The 17,000-nt window shown below is 39.7% G+C and overlaps 1 protein-coding gene across 3 annotated transcripts in view; it reads right to left on the bottom strand.

Annotated features, from left to right (window-relative positions):
• Positions 1–1,502: 1,502 nt before the first annotated feature.
• zgc:63587 (uncharacterized protein LOC393431 homolog) overlaps positions 1,503–17,000 on the bottom strand; it is a 218,400-nt gene continuing 202,902 nt past the window's right edge. For all 3 annotated transcript variants that reach the window (XM_063040895.1, XM_063040896.1, XM_063040897.1), the window contains one exon: positions 1,503–12,766. The gene's annotated coding sequence lies outside the window, so the exon portion shown is untranslated. The remainder of the gene's footprint in view (positions 12,767–17,000) is intronic.

Below are 17,000 nucleotides of genomic sequence, written 5' to 3' on the forward strand. Positions count from 1 at the left end.
GCTTTCTTTTGTAATCTAAATTTCCACTTCTCAGAGTGAGTAAAGTTGCACTAAAATGAAAGGTACAAGATGTCAATGACCCATTACAGATCTTAGCATTTTAAGGCACTTAACTTCTTTTGTAACAACCAAAGTTTTGTTGTTTATATACTATAAATTACAAGAAGCTGCTTGCAGTTACTGATAGAAATATTTTGCCATGTAAAACAGATTTCTACTGCAAAAGTGCCAGTTTTTGGTCATGAAGGAATGCTAGTAATAGTATCTCAGAGAGCTTCCCCCCACTGCCCCCCCCCACCAACTTTACAGAGTACATAACAGCAACAGAAAACATCGACAAAATGTGGCTTCTAAACCTACGATCTTCACCAGCTGGTAGAAAAGACATTCACACTTCACGTATTATGCTGAACATATAGTATACAAGCATCTTTCATGGTCTAAACTGACAATTGCCATTGAAGCCTTGGTATTAATGTAAATTTGGCATTAGTTAATTAAAGAACAAACTGTAACTCAGACCAAAATGCAGGCTGTTGGCAGGAAGGGCAACCAAAGCTACACTGCAACCATGACCTTTCAGTCCCATTGACGCATGTTGATATTTAATAGCAAATCATGCACTGCCTATTGTGTTTCTAAATCCCAGTTCCCCTCAAGCACCAATCTAACCTAAATCACTATTCCTAAATATTTATGATTCCCACTTCAAAACAAGACTACAAATATCGTGGCCCTGTTGCAGAGCTGTACGCACCACAATAAATCCATTTATATTGGTTACTTTAAAATAAAAGACAAATTAAATAGAATATTCTGTAAATTTCTGCTAAACATTCCAACTGTGATCTTCAAGAATCTCCTGCAGTGCTTCTCAAATTATAACCAGCTTGCCAGAAAATTATCATTATTGAATCCCACATCCTCAGTACCACCATTGAGACATAAATATTTGCCTATATTATAAACTTAAGAGCTCCGTATTGAGTGACTAATCCAGATTCCCCAAGACTTTCCATCACCTACAGGGCATATCAAGAATGGGGTAGAAGATTTTATGCATTTATGATGGCCCTAGTTGTCTGAATCCAGGATGAAGCTGCCACTTGATTGGCATCCCATCTTAAAACCTGTTCCCTCCACCATTAGTGTCTCAGAGCGCTTCACAACCCCCCCCCCGCCACCTTTACAGAGTACATGACAGCAACAGAATCATCTACAGCAGAGCCTTCTAACCCCATGATCTTTACTAGCTAGTTGAACAGACATTCACACCTCACAAATTATGTGGAACATATACTACCATTCCTTTATGACAAAATCATGGAACCCTGCTTAATATTACAGTACTGATTGAAGCCCAACTGGAGACAGACACCACATCACAAGAACTAGTGCAAGAAGCAACACTTGTTAAAAATAGAAATATATTATACCATGTAAAATAGAATGCATTTTATTGAGATTTTGATGAATTCCATTTTAAGAACACAAACCCAAATTGATATTTAGGCAAGCATGACTTTGTACACAAATCGGTTTCAGACAAGCTGTCGGCATAGCTCCAAGTATGCCTGCTGTAAATTTCTGTCTGTGTGTAAATGATTACCTTTTTTTGTTTATATTTGCTTAGAGGCTGAAGATAACATTTTACAGTTGACTCAAAATAAACAGGCTTTACAACCAGTTAACATCTCTTTTCTTGTTTTTCTTGATAATTCAAGTAAGACTAGTGAGTCTTGCTTCAGTGGTTGGTAAGTTGATGGAGAAGATCCTGAGAGGCAGGATTTATGAACATTTGAAGAGGCATAATATGATTAGGAATAGTCAGCAAGATTAGGAATAGTTTTGTCAAAGGCAGATTGTGCCTTACGAGCCTGATTGAATTTTTTGAGGAAGTGACTAAACACATTGATGAAAGTAGAGCAGTAGATGTAGTGTATATGGATTTCAGCAAGGCATTTGACAAGGTACCCCATGCAAGGCTTATTGAGAAAGTAAGGAGGCATGGGATCCAAGGGGACATTACTTTGTGCATCCAGAACTGACTTGCTCACAGAAAGCAAAGAGTGGTTGTAGACGGGTCATATTCTGCATGGAGGTCGGAGACCAGTGGTGTGCCTCAGGGATCTGTCTTGGAACCCCTACTCTTCATGATTTTTATAAATGACCTGGATGAAGAAGTGGAGGGATGGGTTAGTAAATTTGCTGATGACACAAAAGTTGGATAGTGTAGAGGGCTATCAGAGGTTACAGCGGGACATTGATAGGATGCAAAACTGGGCTGAGAAGTGACAGATGGAATTCAACCCAGACAAGTATGAGGTGGTTCATTTTGGTAGGTCAAATATGATATCAGAATATAGTATTAATGGTAAGACTCTTAGCAGTGTGGAGGATCAGAAGGATCTTGGGGTCCGAGTCCATAGGACACTCCAGCCAAGAGGTAATGTTGCAGCTATACAGAACCCTGGTCAGACCCCACTTGGAGTACTGTGCTCAGTTCTGGTCGCCTCACTAAAGGAAGGATGTGGAAACCATAGAAAGGGTGCAGAGGAGATTTACAAGGATGTTGCCTGGATTGGGGAGCATGCCTTACGAGAATAGGCTGAGTGAACTCGACCTTTTCTCCTTGGAGCGACGGAGGATGACAGGTGACCTGATAGAGGTGTACAAGATTATGAGACGCATTGATCATGTGGATAGTCAGAGGGTTTTTCCCAGGGCTGAAATGGCTAGCACGAGAGGGCACAGTTTTAAGATGCTTGGAAGTAGGTACAGAGGAGATGCCAGGGAAGTTTTTTTTACGCTGAGAATGGTGAGTGCGTGGAATGGGCTGCCGGCGACCGTGGTGGAGGTGGATATAATAGGGTCTTTTAAGAGACTCCTGAACAGGTATATAGAGTTCAGAAAAATAGGGGCCTATGGGTAACCCCAGGTAAATTCTCAGGTAAGGACATGCTTGGCACAGCTTTGTGGGCTGAAGGGCCTGTATTGTGCTGTAGGTTTTCTACGTTTCTAATTCTCCATTTCTTCAATTTAAAATGTTAGTTCTTCCTTTTCCGAGCTCCCTGGATAACTGCACTTACTGGCAACCTGTGCCTAGGATTCTTTTAGTCCCTCTTTAGCTTTGTCAGGTGCATAACAGACGCTTGGACCAATATGCTCTCCAATCTGTACTTCTCCTTCCCAATGGGCATATAACCAGTTAATGCATTGTAGCTTCTCTGTACAATTTTAGCTCGTTTAAGCATAAGATTAGACTTCCACTGCTGAATGAAATAATCACAGGCAAAACATTGAGAACTGTTTGGATATACAGTGGATTCTAGTTAATTGGGCCATAGCTAATCAGGGCAGCCACTTATTTGGGACAACTCTTAAAGAACAAAAAAAACTAATTGAGAAAATAGCAGGGAAGATTCCCTTAGTTATTTGGTACACTAAGGCACTTAATTGGGGCAGAAGACAGTTGCTCAATAGTTTCGAACTAGTGCCAGACATGTGCATTTGTGTGGTCATTTGACATTACACAATAATTAGAGTGAATTGGTTTTAAATAGCATCAGTTGCGTGTGCTTATGTTCATAAAGTAACAACTTTTGTCACTGATAGTTGGCAAAAAAGATAAGCAGCATGACAATTCAGAACTGTTTTTCTTCCTGCAGTTTCAAGCATTCAGGCTTGGAGATGCCACAAACGGTCGGGAGTGGCACTGAAAGAATGTCACTTCTTCACCAAGTTAGGAATTAAGAATTTGAAGGCACCAACAATCATCTCGCATGTTACAATAGAAATGAAGGTTTGAAAGATGCAAATGTCAATAGCATTGTTTAAAAGCAGTTTGTTATCTACACTAGGTATCTGCGCTGATTTTGTTCACTTACGATCAATAAACGATCAATAAATGAATTCCTCCGTCGATAACTGGTAGGAACTAATATAGTTTTATAGTACTGTAGTAGCATTGGTAGTGCCAGCTGGTGGCACAGTGGCATCAGTGCCGGACTTCGGAGCGAAGGCTCTTGAGTTTGAATCCAAGTCAGGCCACCCCCCGAGCACGTTTTCCATCCGTGCCGGGTTGAGCATCGAGCTAGCCACTCGGCCTCATAAAAAACAAGGGTTGAGTCAGGAACGTTCACATTGTGACCCAGTTAATCCGAAAGAAGACCAATCCTGACACCACACGCCAGACAAGAATGGCTGACTGTCTGGTGCGACATGCTAGGAAGGAAGCATTGGTAGTGTTCTAATTTGTTTGGTGTTTCATTTCAATACAAAATTTGTTACTCAGTTACATGGTAGTTTGATTTTTTTTAATATACCCTTTCAACTATTTCCATGCAACTTGGACTAAATGGTATAGCTGCTTAATTGGGCCAAACTGTTCTGAACCTAACGTGTCCCAATTAACTGGAATCCACTGTATACAGAAAAATAAAATTATTACACCCATAAAACCAGACAAAATATTCCTCTTCCTTATACTCTTATGGCACAGCACTAGCACTGAAACCTTTTGACAGTTTAAGATTCTCTTGTCACTAGATGATTGTTTGTACATCCACTGCACAGCCAACTGACTGCTTCTGAGGACTAGAGGAAAGCTATTTCCTCAGCTTCATTTTGGCTAACCTCACAAAGGCCATTGAGGAAATATCAACACAACTTCCTTTAATAAATCACCGAGTAACTACATGGCAGAGTGTGCAGACAAAGGGCCATACTTTAAAATATTATATAAAACCATGTCACATTTTAAGCCAGACATCTCGCATAGTTAGTATCAACAACTTCTTAATGGCTACTTCCAGCCAATCTTCATGTACGAGTAAATAACTTGTAATTGGACACAATACATTCTTCACAACAGTACATTTATCATGTATGAAAACAGAAGTCACCTTAACATGCTAGGCATTACGGAAGTTTGTGTCTATCATTGTGTCCTGCTACACAAAAAGAGGAAAGACATATAATGGTTAATTGCACGACATTCTAACTATCCAGTCTGTGCAAGCTCTCTTTTAGAGCAACCTAAAAGTCCTCCCACAGAATCATTCCCCATAGGTCTGGGAATTTTTCTCCTTGTGTTGATCAAATCGGTAGTGTTGAAGGCCATAATTTAGGCAGTACATTTGCTGTTCCAGCCACACCACACCGAAGATTTTCCTCATGCTACTCTTAATTTTCTTCTTTATTTCACAACTGTGACTTCCAGATAGAACAGCTGTCACTGTCCTTGCCTCTCATTATTTTAACTACTTCAATCAAATCTCCCTTCAATCTCTATTCAAAGAAAAATTGAAACTAAATGACACAGATGACAACACAGCTTTGCTCCCAGATAAGCTTTCTATGCCTGCTTTGTCCTTCAAAACACTGAGGAATCTTCACAAACTCCCACAGTCCCTGATGACCCTGTGTTTTCATTCCAAGGCCAATGTGAGAGCATCTGGAGACTCAGTTCAGCGCAGAGCCAAGTAAATGTTACAGAGCAGTAATCTGAACCTGCCCGTCCCTCACCTCTGGCCCTGAGGTCTTGACCTTTTCAATCTGGCCGGGCATTTAAATCATTGTCCAAACATCGGGCTCTGTCACTCTGATAGGTGCTGGGGGCTTGGACCCCACCGCCTTGAATCAGCCTGTACCCAATCTTCCCAATCTAGCTCAGTACTTCGTCCAAACAATGGGTCCAGTCACTCCAGTAGGTTCTGGGGCCTGCCACGGCCTCAATTTGGCCTATACCTGACCTTTCCAATTCAGCCTGGCATGTCAATTGATTAAACCTCAGGTCTCTCCTCATTCTCGGCAGCAGACCTACTGCCTCGCCTCAGTTCTGCTTCATTGAATTGTCTCCAGCTCCAAAGGGAAGTTATAGGCTATTGCTTGTGGTGATTATTAATAGCACTTTTTCTGGTAAATGAAGTATCTTGTTGTTTCCTTGGTGCTGTTTGCTGCCAGTAAGTAGTTGCTGAGCTTCACCAGTGCCAACTTCTCTTTCATATTTGCACAGTTTGTTGTTCTTTGCACAATGTCTGCCCTGTTAGGTCCAGTCTCGTTGATTCCATTATGGTTCTTGTATTTACTGTGTATGCCCATAAGAAAACAAATCTCAGGTTCTATATGGTGACATATATGTACTTTGATATTAAATTTACTTTAAACTGTCCCAGGCTCTCTAATTTAACCTTGTGATTGTTCCCGTGATCCAATGAATCATTATCTTTCCTATAATATGGCACCTCGGAATGAACCAGCACTCGAAATGCTTCATTACCTTAATAATGTCCTCAGCATTCATGTAAGAGTTTCTTTTCATCCTTAGTAGGAACACTTTTGGAATCCCATTTATACTGAGTTAATCTTTTCCACAAACACACCTCTTCTCTCACGTTCACTACTAATTTTATTGTAATCAGGCTACTTCCTGCTAGTATGTCAATCCAGTAAACTCAGACCCCACTTAATGCTGAGAATGTGTTCCTCAGAGATGGAGCACCATGTAAATCAGCTCTTTGCAGGATCATTATAACATTACGTAAATGGATATGTGTGCCTGGTTTTTTAAAAAAATCAAACTTAAGATATGTAATGTATTATTTTATGTATACACAGTAATTGGTGGAGTAACAAACACACAAATAGGCCAAACCTGTGCATCAGTGGAACAGCAGCAGCAGAGGGAAGTGGGTAGTGTTACATCTTAGAGGAGGGACCAGGCTGTGGGTCCTCCTCTGACTTTGGCTCCTTCTTCTTCAAATAGACGTCAAGATTTGCCTGCCTTTGCTTAAGTTTCCTCTCATGAAGCAGTTGTCGGCAGCAGGAAATCATGTAAAGAACACCTCTCTTTGCCTTAGTGCTTCGCTCCCAGTCAGAGTCATCATAGATGAACTGGTCCATGATTTGTGTGATCTTGGTGATGCTAGTGCTGAGGAATTTTGTGGTTTTTGCTGGTGTTTCCTCTTCTCCATCCGTGTCCTCAGATTCACCTAGGATGCGCTGCTCCACCAATTCTCGGAGCTCTTCATTATTAAGGTTCTCACCATGAGAATGCAGTGACAGTTCAACATCGCCATCGTTAACATCCTCTATTCCCGCTTCATTGGCTAGTTCAACAATGTTCTGGATGACTGGTTCCACCTGAAACCATAGGATGTTGTTGCATGCTTCTGACCATAACTTCTTCACACTCTGCTCACGCAGTTTGAAGTTACTTCATTCCAGGCTGCTCTGATACTATATTGTCTACTGCTTCCATGACGTAGTTTTTCCAAAATTGCCTGGTTCCAAAATTGTCTTGACCATTTGTTTCCTCCACAAGTTGTCTGAATGTGCGACTAAGGTAGGAGGATTTAAAATTCAATATTACTCATTGTTCCCACTGGTTGGAGTAATGAAGTGGTGTTGGATGGAAGGTAAACCACTTCTACAGGAATGCAAGTCTGAAGCATGTCAAGATTCTCAGGGTGGCCAGGACTTTATCAATCACCAATGATGTTCTAGGTTCTAGGTCATGCTCCTCCCAATACCGTTTCACTGCTGAACAAAAATGTGAAACAAACCACCTTTGTTTCAACCGTCACCCAGTCTTTCTTGTTCAATTTCCAAATAACTGGTAGATTTGACTTTAAAATGTCTTTCATTGCTTGTGATGGTTTCAGAGTGATACTCAATCATAGGTTTTAACTTAAAGTCACCTTTAGCTTGCTTCCTAGCAAGAGAGTTAATTGGTCCTTTGCAGCCTTGAACCCAGATGCCTGTTTCTCTTCTCAGGGGCTGAAAGTACGAGAAGGCATTCTTTTCCAAAATAGGCCCGTTTCATCCACATTGAAGGCAAGCTCGGGAGGATAATCGTCCTTTTCAATTATGGCCTTCAGTGTTGCAGGAAAATCCTGGGCTGCCTTGTTTCTGCACTAGCCACTTCACCAGAGATAGCATTATGCAGGGCATGAGTGTATGTATCATACATAACCTTTTAAACTCCTTTTATTTTCCTCTTTCAATTATCAGGGAGGTCTAGGTATTTGTGTTCCCCTTGTCCCTGAATGGAATGTGCTCAACTGCACCCGATTCATTTCTTCCTTAACACAAAAGATTCTGAAGATGCTGGAAATCCAGAACAACGCACTCAAAATGTTGGAGGCACTAAGCAGGGCAGGCAACAACTGAGGAATGCACAGTCGATGTTTCGGGCTGAGATTCTTCCTTTTCTGTGTTCTGTTTACAGTTCTGTCTGCTATTTTTTGTTTTGCTTTACTCGGGTCAAATTGACTATCATCCCATTAATATCAACCTTTTTCTCTAAATAGTCACTTTTAAAGTTTGGATGGTTGTCTCTTTACTATTGTAACATTAAATATTGCAACTTTACGATCACTGTATGCTAATGTTCTCCCACCAGAGTTTGGTGCGTTTAATCTACCTCATTCACTAGACCCAGCAATGTTGTCTCCTAGAAACATACTGTTCTGGAAAATTATCCTGGAGGGGCTCAGAAACACTTCACCTTTTCTATCCTTACTATTATTGCTCTAATTTTACACTGGATAATTAAAGTCCCACTTTGTAATGATGCTGTGGTATTTGCATGTCTCTGTAAATTCCCTCCATCTTTCCCACTAGTTGGTTATCTACAGAATACACCCAGTCCCAGTTCCGTCTACCGTTTTATAGCCTTAACCAAAACAGATTTTATCTCGACCTTTCTGCAACATCCTCTTTCTTTAGCACTAATACTCTCTTTAACTGTCCTTTCTTCCTAAACATGTTTGCAAGAATATTTAAAGATCAGTTCTACCATAATTTTTCTGTTAGTATCACATTATATTCCCACCAAACTTATAAACCACAGCTGCACGTTCACATACATGTATAGTACATCAAGTTTATTGATAGAATGGATTCTGATTAATTGAAACACAGGACCAAACCAATGCTCCAATGACCCCAAGTTTTACAGAAATAGTTAAAAAATTATAAGAAAGACCAACTACTGTTTAACTGAGTAACAAATTATGTATTTAAATGAAATACAGAATAAATTAGGACACTACCAATGCTTCTACAGTGGTAAAAAGCAGTGTATTAGTTCCTGTTGTATTCCTCCTACACAGGAATTTATCTGGTGTCCACTACTGTCTCCGGGGTGTCCCGGGCAGGGGTAACATCTCTGGTGAAGGGGCTTGTCCTGTCCATTCTGGGGCAGCTCACCGGACACTCAGCTCTCACCTATGGCTCCAAGTAACCGTTTGCATGTGACAGCAGCCACACCCTTCAACAGGTGGGGCAAACCAGGCGAAGATACCCAGTGGGCCTCATACCCCAGTGAAGTCAGCTCTGGCGGACTGGGTGCTTGAGATCAACAGTGAGATACAATGGCCAAAAAGGCGGTTCTTCAACATTTGTGGAAAACTAAGGGCATGATAAAGTACAGAAGTAGTTATGGTTATCTACTGTAACCAAGACAGATTCCGATTTGTGACGACTACTTGTACTAGTAGACCTGGACGTCTGATATCAAGAGAGCAAAACTATCCCAGTGCAACAGCTTTTCTACCTTAAAAACCTTCTGCACAGGTTTCACCGTTACTGTTGGATACAACAGACAACCAACAGATGCTGTGTTCGCTTGATTGACTATAAATAAACAAAATAAGTGCAGACACTTAGCACAGATAATAAATTGCCTTCATACAAAATTTTCAACGATTATATCCTCCAAATCTTCATTTTCATTGTAACTTTCAAAATGATTGTCGATACCTTCAAATTCTATGTTGTTCCTAACTTGAAGTAGCTCTTTCTGACATTTCCAAGCCTGAATGCTTGAAACTTCAGAGAGCCAAACAGATCTGAATTGTCTTACTGCTTATTTCTCACCAAATATCAGTGACAACAATCACTGCTTTTTAAATACAAGCAAACGTAACTGATGCTATTTAGAAATTGTTCACTTTAAGCATAGTGTAGTATCTAATGGCCATACAAGTTCAGGCGATTGACACTAGTTAGAAACTGTTCAGCAACAGTTCCCTGTCCCAATTAAGCAGCATAGTGTCCAAAATAAACAAAGGGAATCTCAGCTATTTTCTCAATTAGTTTTTGTTCTTGAAGAGATGTCCAAAATAAATGGCTGTCCTGATTAACCAATGGAGCAATTAAGCAAAATGCACTGTATATCATTCTCACTTTATTTCAGTCCTTTCTACTGAACCCACAACCGCTCCAGTTATGCACTACCATAATCTTTTGGTTAACGAACTCCTTGTGGGAAAATCAGGTTAAATATATTAAAATGAGCACAGTTAGTTATTTCATTCCTGTACAGTTTATTGCTCACTATTTGATATAAAAACAAATGCAGGGTACAAAGATAAAAGCATTATATGATTATGTCTGGAATAACTAACGAAAGCTCCTCGTGGCAGATTATTGGCATTTAACCAAAAACAAAGAGTCCCAGTTCCCTAGAAAATTTGAAGTCAATCTTAAGGCAATTTGGTCAACAGAACAGTAGCTGGCTTTGCAAACAATATTAGAAACACAGATCCAAGCACCAAGATTCTTCCTTCCGGTATAATGAAATGCAATTTCATTAATAACATGTACAAGTTATACACAAGATGGCAGCGATATTATGCACAACAAAACAGTGAGCACATGCACTTCCAGGAACATTGGTGCCATGAAGTATTTTAATCATACTCAGGTGGGGAGTTTTCTGAAAATGGGGAACAGCAAGGGCAACAATGCCATTTAGTCTGTAGGTCCTTGAAAATCATATCTAGCATTTAGTAGTTTTAAGTGTTTGCAATTTCAAAACTATAGATCTAACAGGCGACCTGGTACTAAGAGTTTCCCAAGGAATGCAGGTTCCCCATTTTCAGACACCTACTTAAACTCTGATCAGGTCATATAATTTAAGTCAGCCATTCAAAATAAACTACATGTTGTTGCTACATTGCTGCAAACTAATGCTTGCACTCCAAAAAAAAACCTTACCTAACTATTCAAATAGTAATTAAGATTAAAATGGAAAGACTGGAGTTATAATTGGCATATTTTAGTTTCTCTGAAAGAGCAGTAAATTTGATATATTTAATTTTTAAATATAGGATCTGTGTTTATGCAATTAATCAAATTCAAACTTATCCCAACTGCCTCAGTTAAAACAGCATTTATTAACCGTTCATAGTTCTGTAGATTTAAAAAGGGTCAGTATTAAAATGAATAAATTATGCTTAGATTTGCAGTATGTGATTTGAAAAAAAAAAATCTGCCTGGAATGATCTGCAGCAATTCTAATAAGGAATATCAGTGGCCCATCTTAGTAAGCAGCCTAAAAGACATATGTAGAACTTGTAAATACCTCTGGGTTTCCTGCACAATTAGTTATACTGGAGTTATGTAAACAAAATTCAGGTCCTTTTAATGCTGCACAGTCTTGCAAATTGGAGCAAGGTAAATTAACACATCGTCAGTTATTGTCAGTGTTAATTAACTTTGACTGGACAAAAGGTGAACATCTGATCCTTTGAAAGAGCAAAGAGATTAAGAACATCTACCTGAGTTACCAAAGATCAAAATTCAATCCAAATATCAGTAACTCCATAATTCTGTACATCTTTGGTCCAGCACTGATCATCAGCAATAGATGGTGCACTTGGTCCTTGAGATGAACTTGAACCCCAAATTTTTGACTAATGTGCAAAACTGCCATCAATTGAATTATGAAGAACCTGTACTTATATAGTGCATCTCATGATTTCAAAATGCTAAAGATACCAAAAATGTGCAAACACATGACTAAGAATACACATATAATAAATACATGAAATTCTAATTATCAGTACAGTTATCCTTCAACATGCTACATTGCACCATGTTTAACAAAATCTTGGGCATGTCTGAGACTCACTTCTTCAAAACACTGGTTTACAAGGTTTCGTTTTAGTGTTTTGAGTTTCAACTTAAGGAATTTTGTATAGTAATACATTTGCTGGCATGAAACCCCAAGTTACTTAATGTTGAAAACCTCAAGGATTATCAAAGTCTACCACAGATTAATGAGTAAGCAATTTAGCTGCATCTGTTGCAGACTACAAAGTAAATGGGTGACTATAAGTTTATTTCAGCCCTTCATCAAGCTTTAAAATATGACAGAAAGTAATTATCACCATTAACCATTCTCACTTATCGGGAAACTTGTCAGCAGGAACGCCATGTGACACTAAGTAACTGTGCCAACACACAGAATTGAAAAACAATCATAGTGTTTGATTCACTTAACACATTGAAATACTGTCAGCAGCATATTTTTACATGGTTGGCAAATTAAAGAAGGGTTTCATGTACCAATTTTTTTTTCAATGGATCCCATTGGGGCTTCAATTGGGCAACTCTGCTGGCTTTCCCTTCTCCTCGTTAATGACTGTATCTCTGATGTTGATAGGAGCTGGGATAGGCACCAAAATCTGCCACTTGGAAGAAAAGGATTATATGCCTGTGAAAGCTCGAAAATGTGCAGCCATAATACATGAAGGTTTACAAACTATATAAAAACCGTATAAAGATTCCCATTGTAATCAAGTAATACCAGTACAAACAGGAGGGTAGAAAATATATCTGTGATTACAGTAAAGTGATACCAAAATTCCATGCAAGGTTTGTAAAGGCCGCCTCTTCTTCAGCTTCACTATAGAGTCAGTATTGCATCTGAGAGATAAAGAGAGTTTGCAACCACGGGATGCATCATATTCCATCCCTGCAGAAAAATAGAAAGGTGTTACGAAATGGCATCTTTCTCTTAATGTTTCTTTGAATTTATTTCTCAACTGGCAAAACATTAAATAATCCTAGAAACTGATCATAAGTGCTTCTCTCAAGTCCAATATAATTAATGTAACAAAGCTAAGACACTTTAAAGTTAAGTCATCCACAGCATACTTACGTAATCATATTTTTAGTGAACTCTGATATGGTAAAGTTAATATAAATATTCAGATGTGTTTCAATATCTGAACCCCTACAGATAATGTGATGTCATTGCTTATAGGATCATACATCAGAATCTTGCTAAATAAACACAATTTCAGCAGGGCTACCCAGAAGAATAAGAATTGCAAGGGCTTTTGTCACAGCAATATGCTTCAGATGCAAGTATCCATAAATATTCCTAGACATCCCATCCTGCAAAAACTAATTTCAGGGAGGTAGCACTCAAGATGAAGCTAACACCTTATATTCCATCTGGGTAGCCTCCAACCTATTGGCATGAACATTGACTCTCAAACTTCCGCTAATGCCCCACCTCCCCCTCGTACCCCATCCATTATTTATTTATTTACATACACACATTCTTTTTCTCCCTCTGTCCCTCTGACTATACCCCTTGTCCATCCTCTGGTTTTCCCCCCCCTCCCCCTTGTCTTTCTCCCCAGACCTCCTGCCCCATGATCCTCTCATATCCCTTTTGCCAATCACCTGTCCAGCTCTTGGCTCCATCCCTCCCCCTCCTGTCTTCTCCTATCATTTTGGATCTCCCCCTCCCCTTCCCACTTTCAAATCTCTTACTAGCTCTTTCTTCAGTTAGCCCAAAACGTCGACTGTACCTCTTCCTAGAGATGCTGCCTGGCCTGCTGCATTCACCAGCAACTTTGATGTGTGTTACCTGTAATCTGGTTCCTTTGATAATCCGGCACTGATTATGCCTAATGTGATCCTTCTGTAGTTCGGCATTTTCACTAATCTGGCACTCCTCAGGTCCCAATGGTGCCGGATTAGTGAAGGTGGGCCTGTATTATATTATATTATGTTACATTATCATGGAGTAATTTTTTTATTCTATTACAACATTAAGCAAATCTACAGGGAGTTTGGCCTCATCACGTAGGACATCAATAGAGTAGTTCCTTAGCAGCTAGCCAGCTCGTTTAAATAATGTTAGCTATGCTAATGAATGAATGACACCTGTTATACTCACCACAACATGTCTTTTACAGTCATTTAACCCACCATGGGCAATAGGTGCAAACAGTGCAGCGAGCAACACTGTCATTATTTTTTACCCCTATTAGGCAGGGGTACACTTTAGTGTAATCTGGGGTGCAGTACGTTTTATATTTTCTCATTTTGGAACACTCTGCCATGGTGTTGCAGGACACTAAACTGAACTGATGGACAATGAAAGAGAGAGAGAGGTCGACTGTAAAGCCCGCCCACAGAGAAAACTGATAGGTCTACTTAGCACAAAGAGAGACCAATCAGGATGCTCTCTCTGTCACTCTCTCGCTACATCTGTCACTCGCTCTCTGTCTCTCTCTCTTCCCCACCCCACCCCCACTCACTCGTTCTCAAAAAAACTGATTTCCAGGATATTGTATATAATTTGCGTTCATCAGGGAGCCGTTATCAATATGCAGGAGACTCCCAGAACTTCCAGGAGAGGTGGGATGTCTGTTCCTAGAACTTATGCACTTATTTCTGGTACCATGTATTGCAAAGGATGACAATATCACTTAGAGGTTACATTAAGGAGATATAAAATCTTTATCGTGGGTGTTGGGCCTTAGTTGTGTGAAGAAGCTAGATAAACTGGGATCATTCTCCAAACAGCAGAGAAAGCCAATAGAGGAGAACTTAAAATAATGGTGAAAGATTTTGCTCACAGCAAGCAAGGAGAAATCGCTTCCAGAGGCAGAAGGGTCATTACTCAAAGAGCAGATTTAAAGTGAGAACCAAGAGAACTTGGCACAATATAAAATATTCTTAAGGATTCAGAGTGTGGCTACAAATCTGAAGCACACCATAAAAGGGAGGTGGAAGCAAATTCAATAGTAGCTTTAATCAGGAAAGTGATAGAATACACTAAAATGCAGAAACCACAAGGGTGTGAAACTAACTGGGTGACTTTTAAAGAGCTAGTACAGATACAATGGACCAAAAGGCCTCTAGTGCTGCCTCTGATTCAGACAATACTAGACCTTGAACATATTGCACAATATCTGAGCAGAAATACTTTGACATGGTGTTCAGAATGTCTTGTCCAATGTCCACTTTATTTAACACCATTTACTTAATTTTGTAATTTATAGATTTGTGTCTTTGCACTGTATTGCTACAGTAAAACAGATTTCACACATATTGCAGTCATAATAAATCAAATACTGAATGTCTCCATGATACATCTTGCTCCAACTCATATTCCTACACAACAATTCTCTATTTTAAAAAAACAAAATAATTTCTATTTCTCTCCTTCAGGGATCGTGTAATCCTATATGCCACCTTTCTTTGGGAGTCTACAACAAGTCAGTTACAGCAAAGCTTTTCAATCAAAAAGAAAGCAAGATTGACTGTAATCCAGTGGTAAGTATTTTAGAGCACTCCATATAGGAATCTTAGAAAGAACTCAAATGTAGTATTGCTACCAAGATTCCTAGAGTCTGATTAACCTACAATACAGGCTGAACACCCATTTCCCAAGGATTACATTCAGTAAAGTGTTCCTTGGGGCACAACTGAATGTTCATTAATTAAATGAAGCCTAAATCTCTATTACTCTCCAAATTTTTACATCTGTCACATGACCGGCAAAAATGAATATAGAAATGAGTCGGGTTTTATGAAAACAAACAAACATTTATTAAACTTTGCTCAACATTAGTAAAAAGATAAACAAACGAAAACCTTAACTGGAAGTAAACTGCTATGCGGCCATTTAACAAACCACCAAACTCAGTACTAGTTCTTAAAGCAGTAAATGCGAACACAGTCTTAAAGTGGTAAATTAGAACACAGTTCTTAGAATGGTAAATCCGAAAGTCCAAGAGATTTATACAGTCAATTAGGAGAGCCTTTCCTGAAGTAAAGAATTCCTCGAAGACTTGACGTTACTGCTGATCCCAGCCAGAACCTGCCTTGTCCGCAGGATTCACGACGACGGAAATAAAACGGTTTAAAGGAACTGACCTGTAGAATAGACACCGCACAACCTTTTCTGCTTCAGCAGAGGTTATCTCATGCAGATCACTCTTTCTTGAACGAAGATTCAACAATGGTCGATCCTATCCAATACCGCCGAACGATATCAGCTTTACTCGACTCCTTCAGGTTCTGTACCTTAGTAATGTCTTCACTCTCCAATACTACTGAAAAAGTACACCAATAAAGCTGGCAGCTATTGGTGAAACTGCCGGCCTAACACTTCTGTACCTTACACTAGAAAGTAAAACTCCGTTTTAAAACTAAACTGCATCATGGGACGAATACGCAGCATAGCGGAGTATCTGACAATCTAACTGAAAACTAACTGTGTCACATCGAGAGTCTCTTTTATATACCTGTTGAGAATAGGTCATCATGTGACCGCACTGGCAGGAAAATTACATCATGTGACCTCCGCAAGACCATAACATCATCCTCATAAGACAGTCACAAGATATCCATGAAGTATGTGACACATCCATAATGGAACAGGAATGTGAACTACCTCTGGGGATAATGCATTTCACTAACTACATGATTCGTGGGGTGTGCCATAGAGAAATTAATCCTAATTTACTATGTTTTGCTAGAGACATTAGTTGATTGTTCTGCCACAGTGTGGAAGGATGCAAGAACTTGCAAAGTGACTGCAACAGATTATGGCAAATATGTTACAATACTGGCAAATGTTGGGTTATGATTTCAAAAGAACAGAGCATCTTCTAAATTCTGCATATCAAGCAACACACAAAAACCTGGAGAAGCAGTGGACCGGGAAGCATCTGTGGAGGAAAATGGACAGATGACCTGTGCTTTATTCCACAAGGAAATAAGAGAGCCCTGAGACCTTCCTGAAGGGGAACGGCAGGGTATAGGGTACAGGGACTGGACAGCTGTGGAAAATATGAGGTGGAACCGACCAGGAAAAGCCTTGGGGGCTGAGGGGAGAGGAAGAACAAGAAGTCGTGACCCAAAACATCAACTGACCATAAAAGCTGCCCGACTCACTGAGT

This window comes from Mobula hypostoma, chromosome 2, assembly GCF_963921235.1.
Source record: "Mobula hypostoma chromosome 2, sMobHyp1.1, whole genome shotgun sequence".
NCBI classification, from domain to species: Eukaryota; Metazoa; Chordata; class Chondrichthyes; order Myliobatiformes; family Myliobatidae; genus Mobula; species Mobula hypostoma.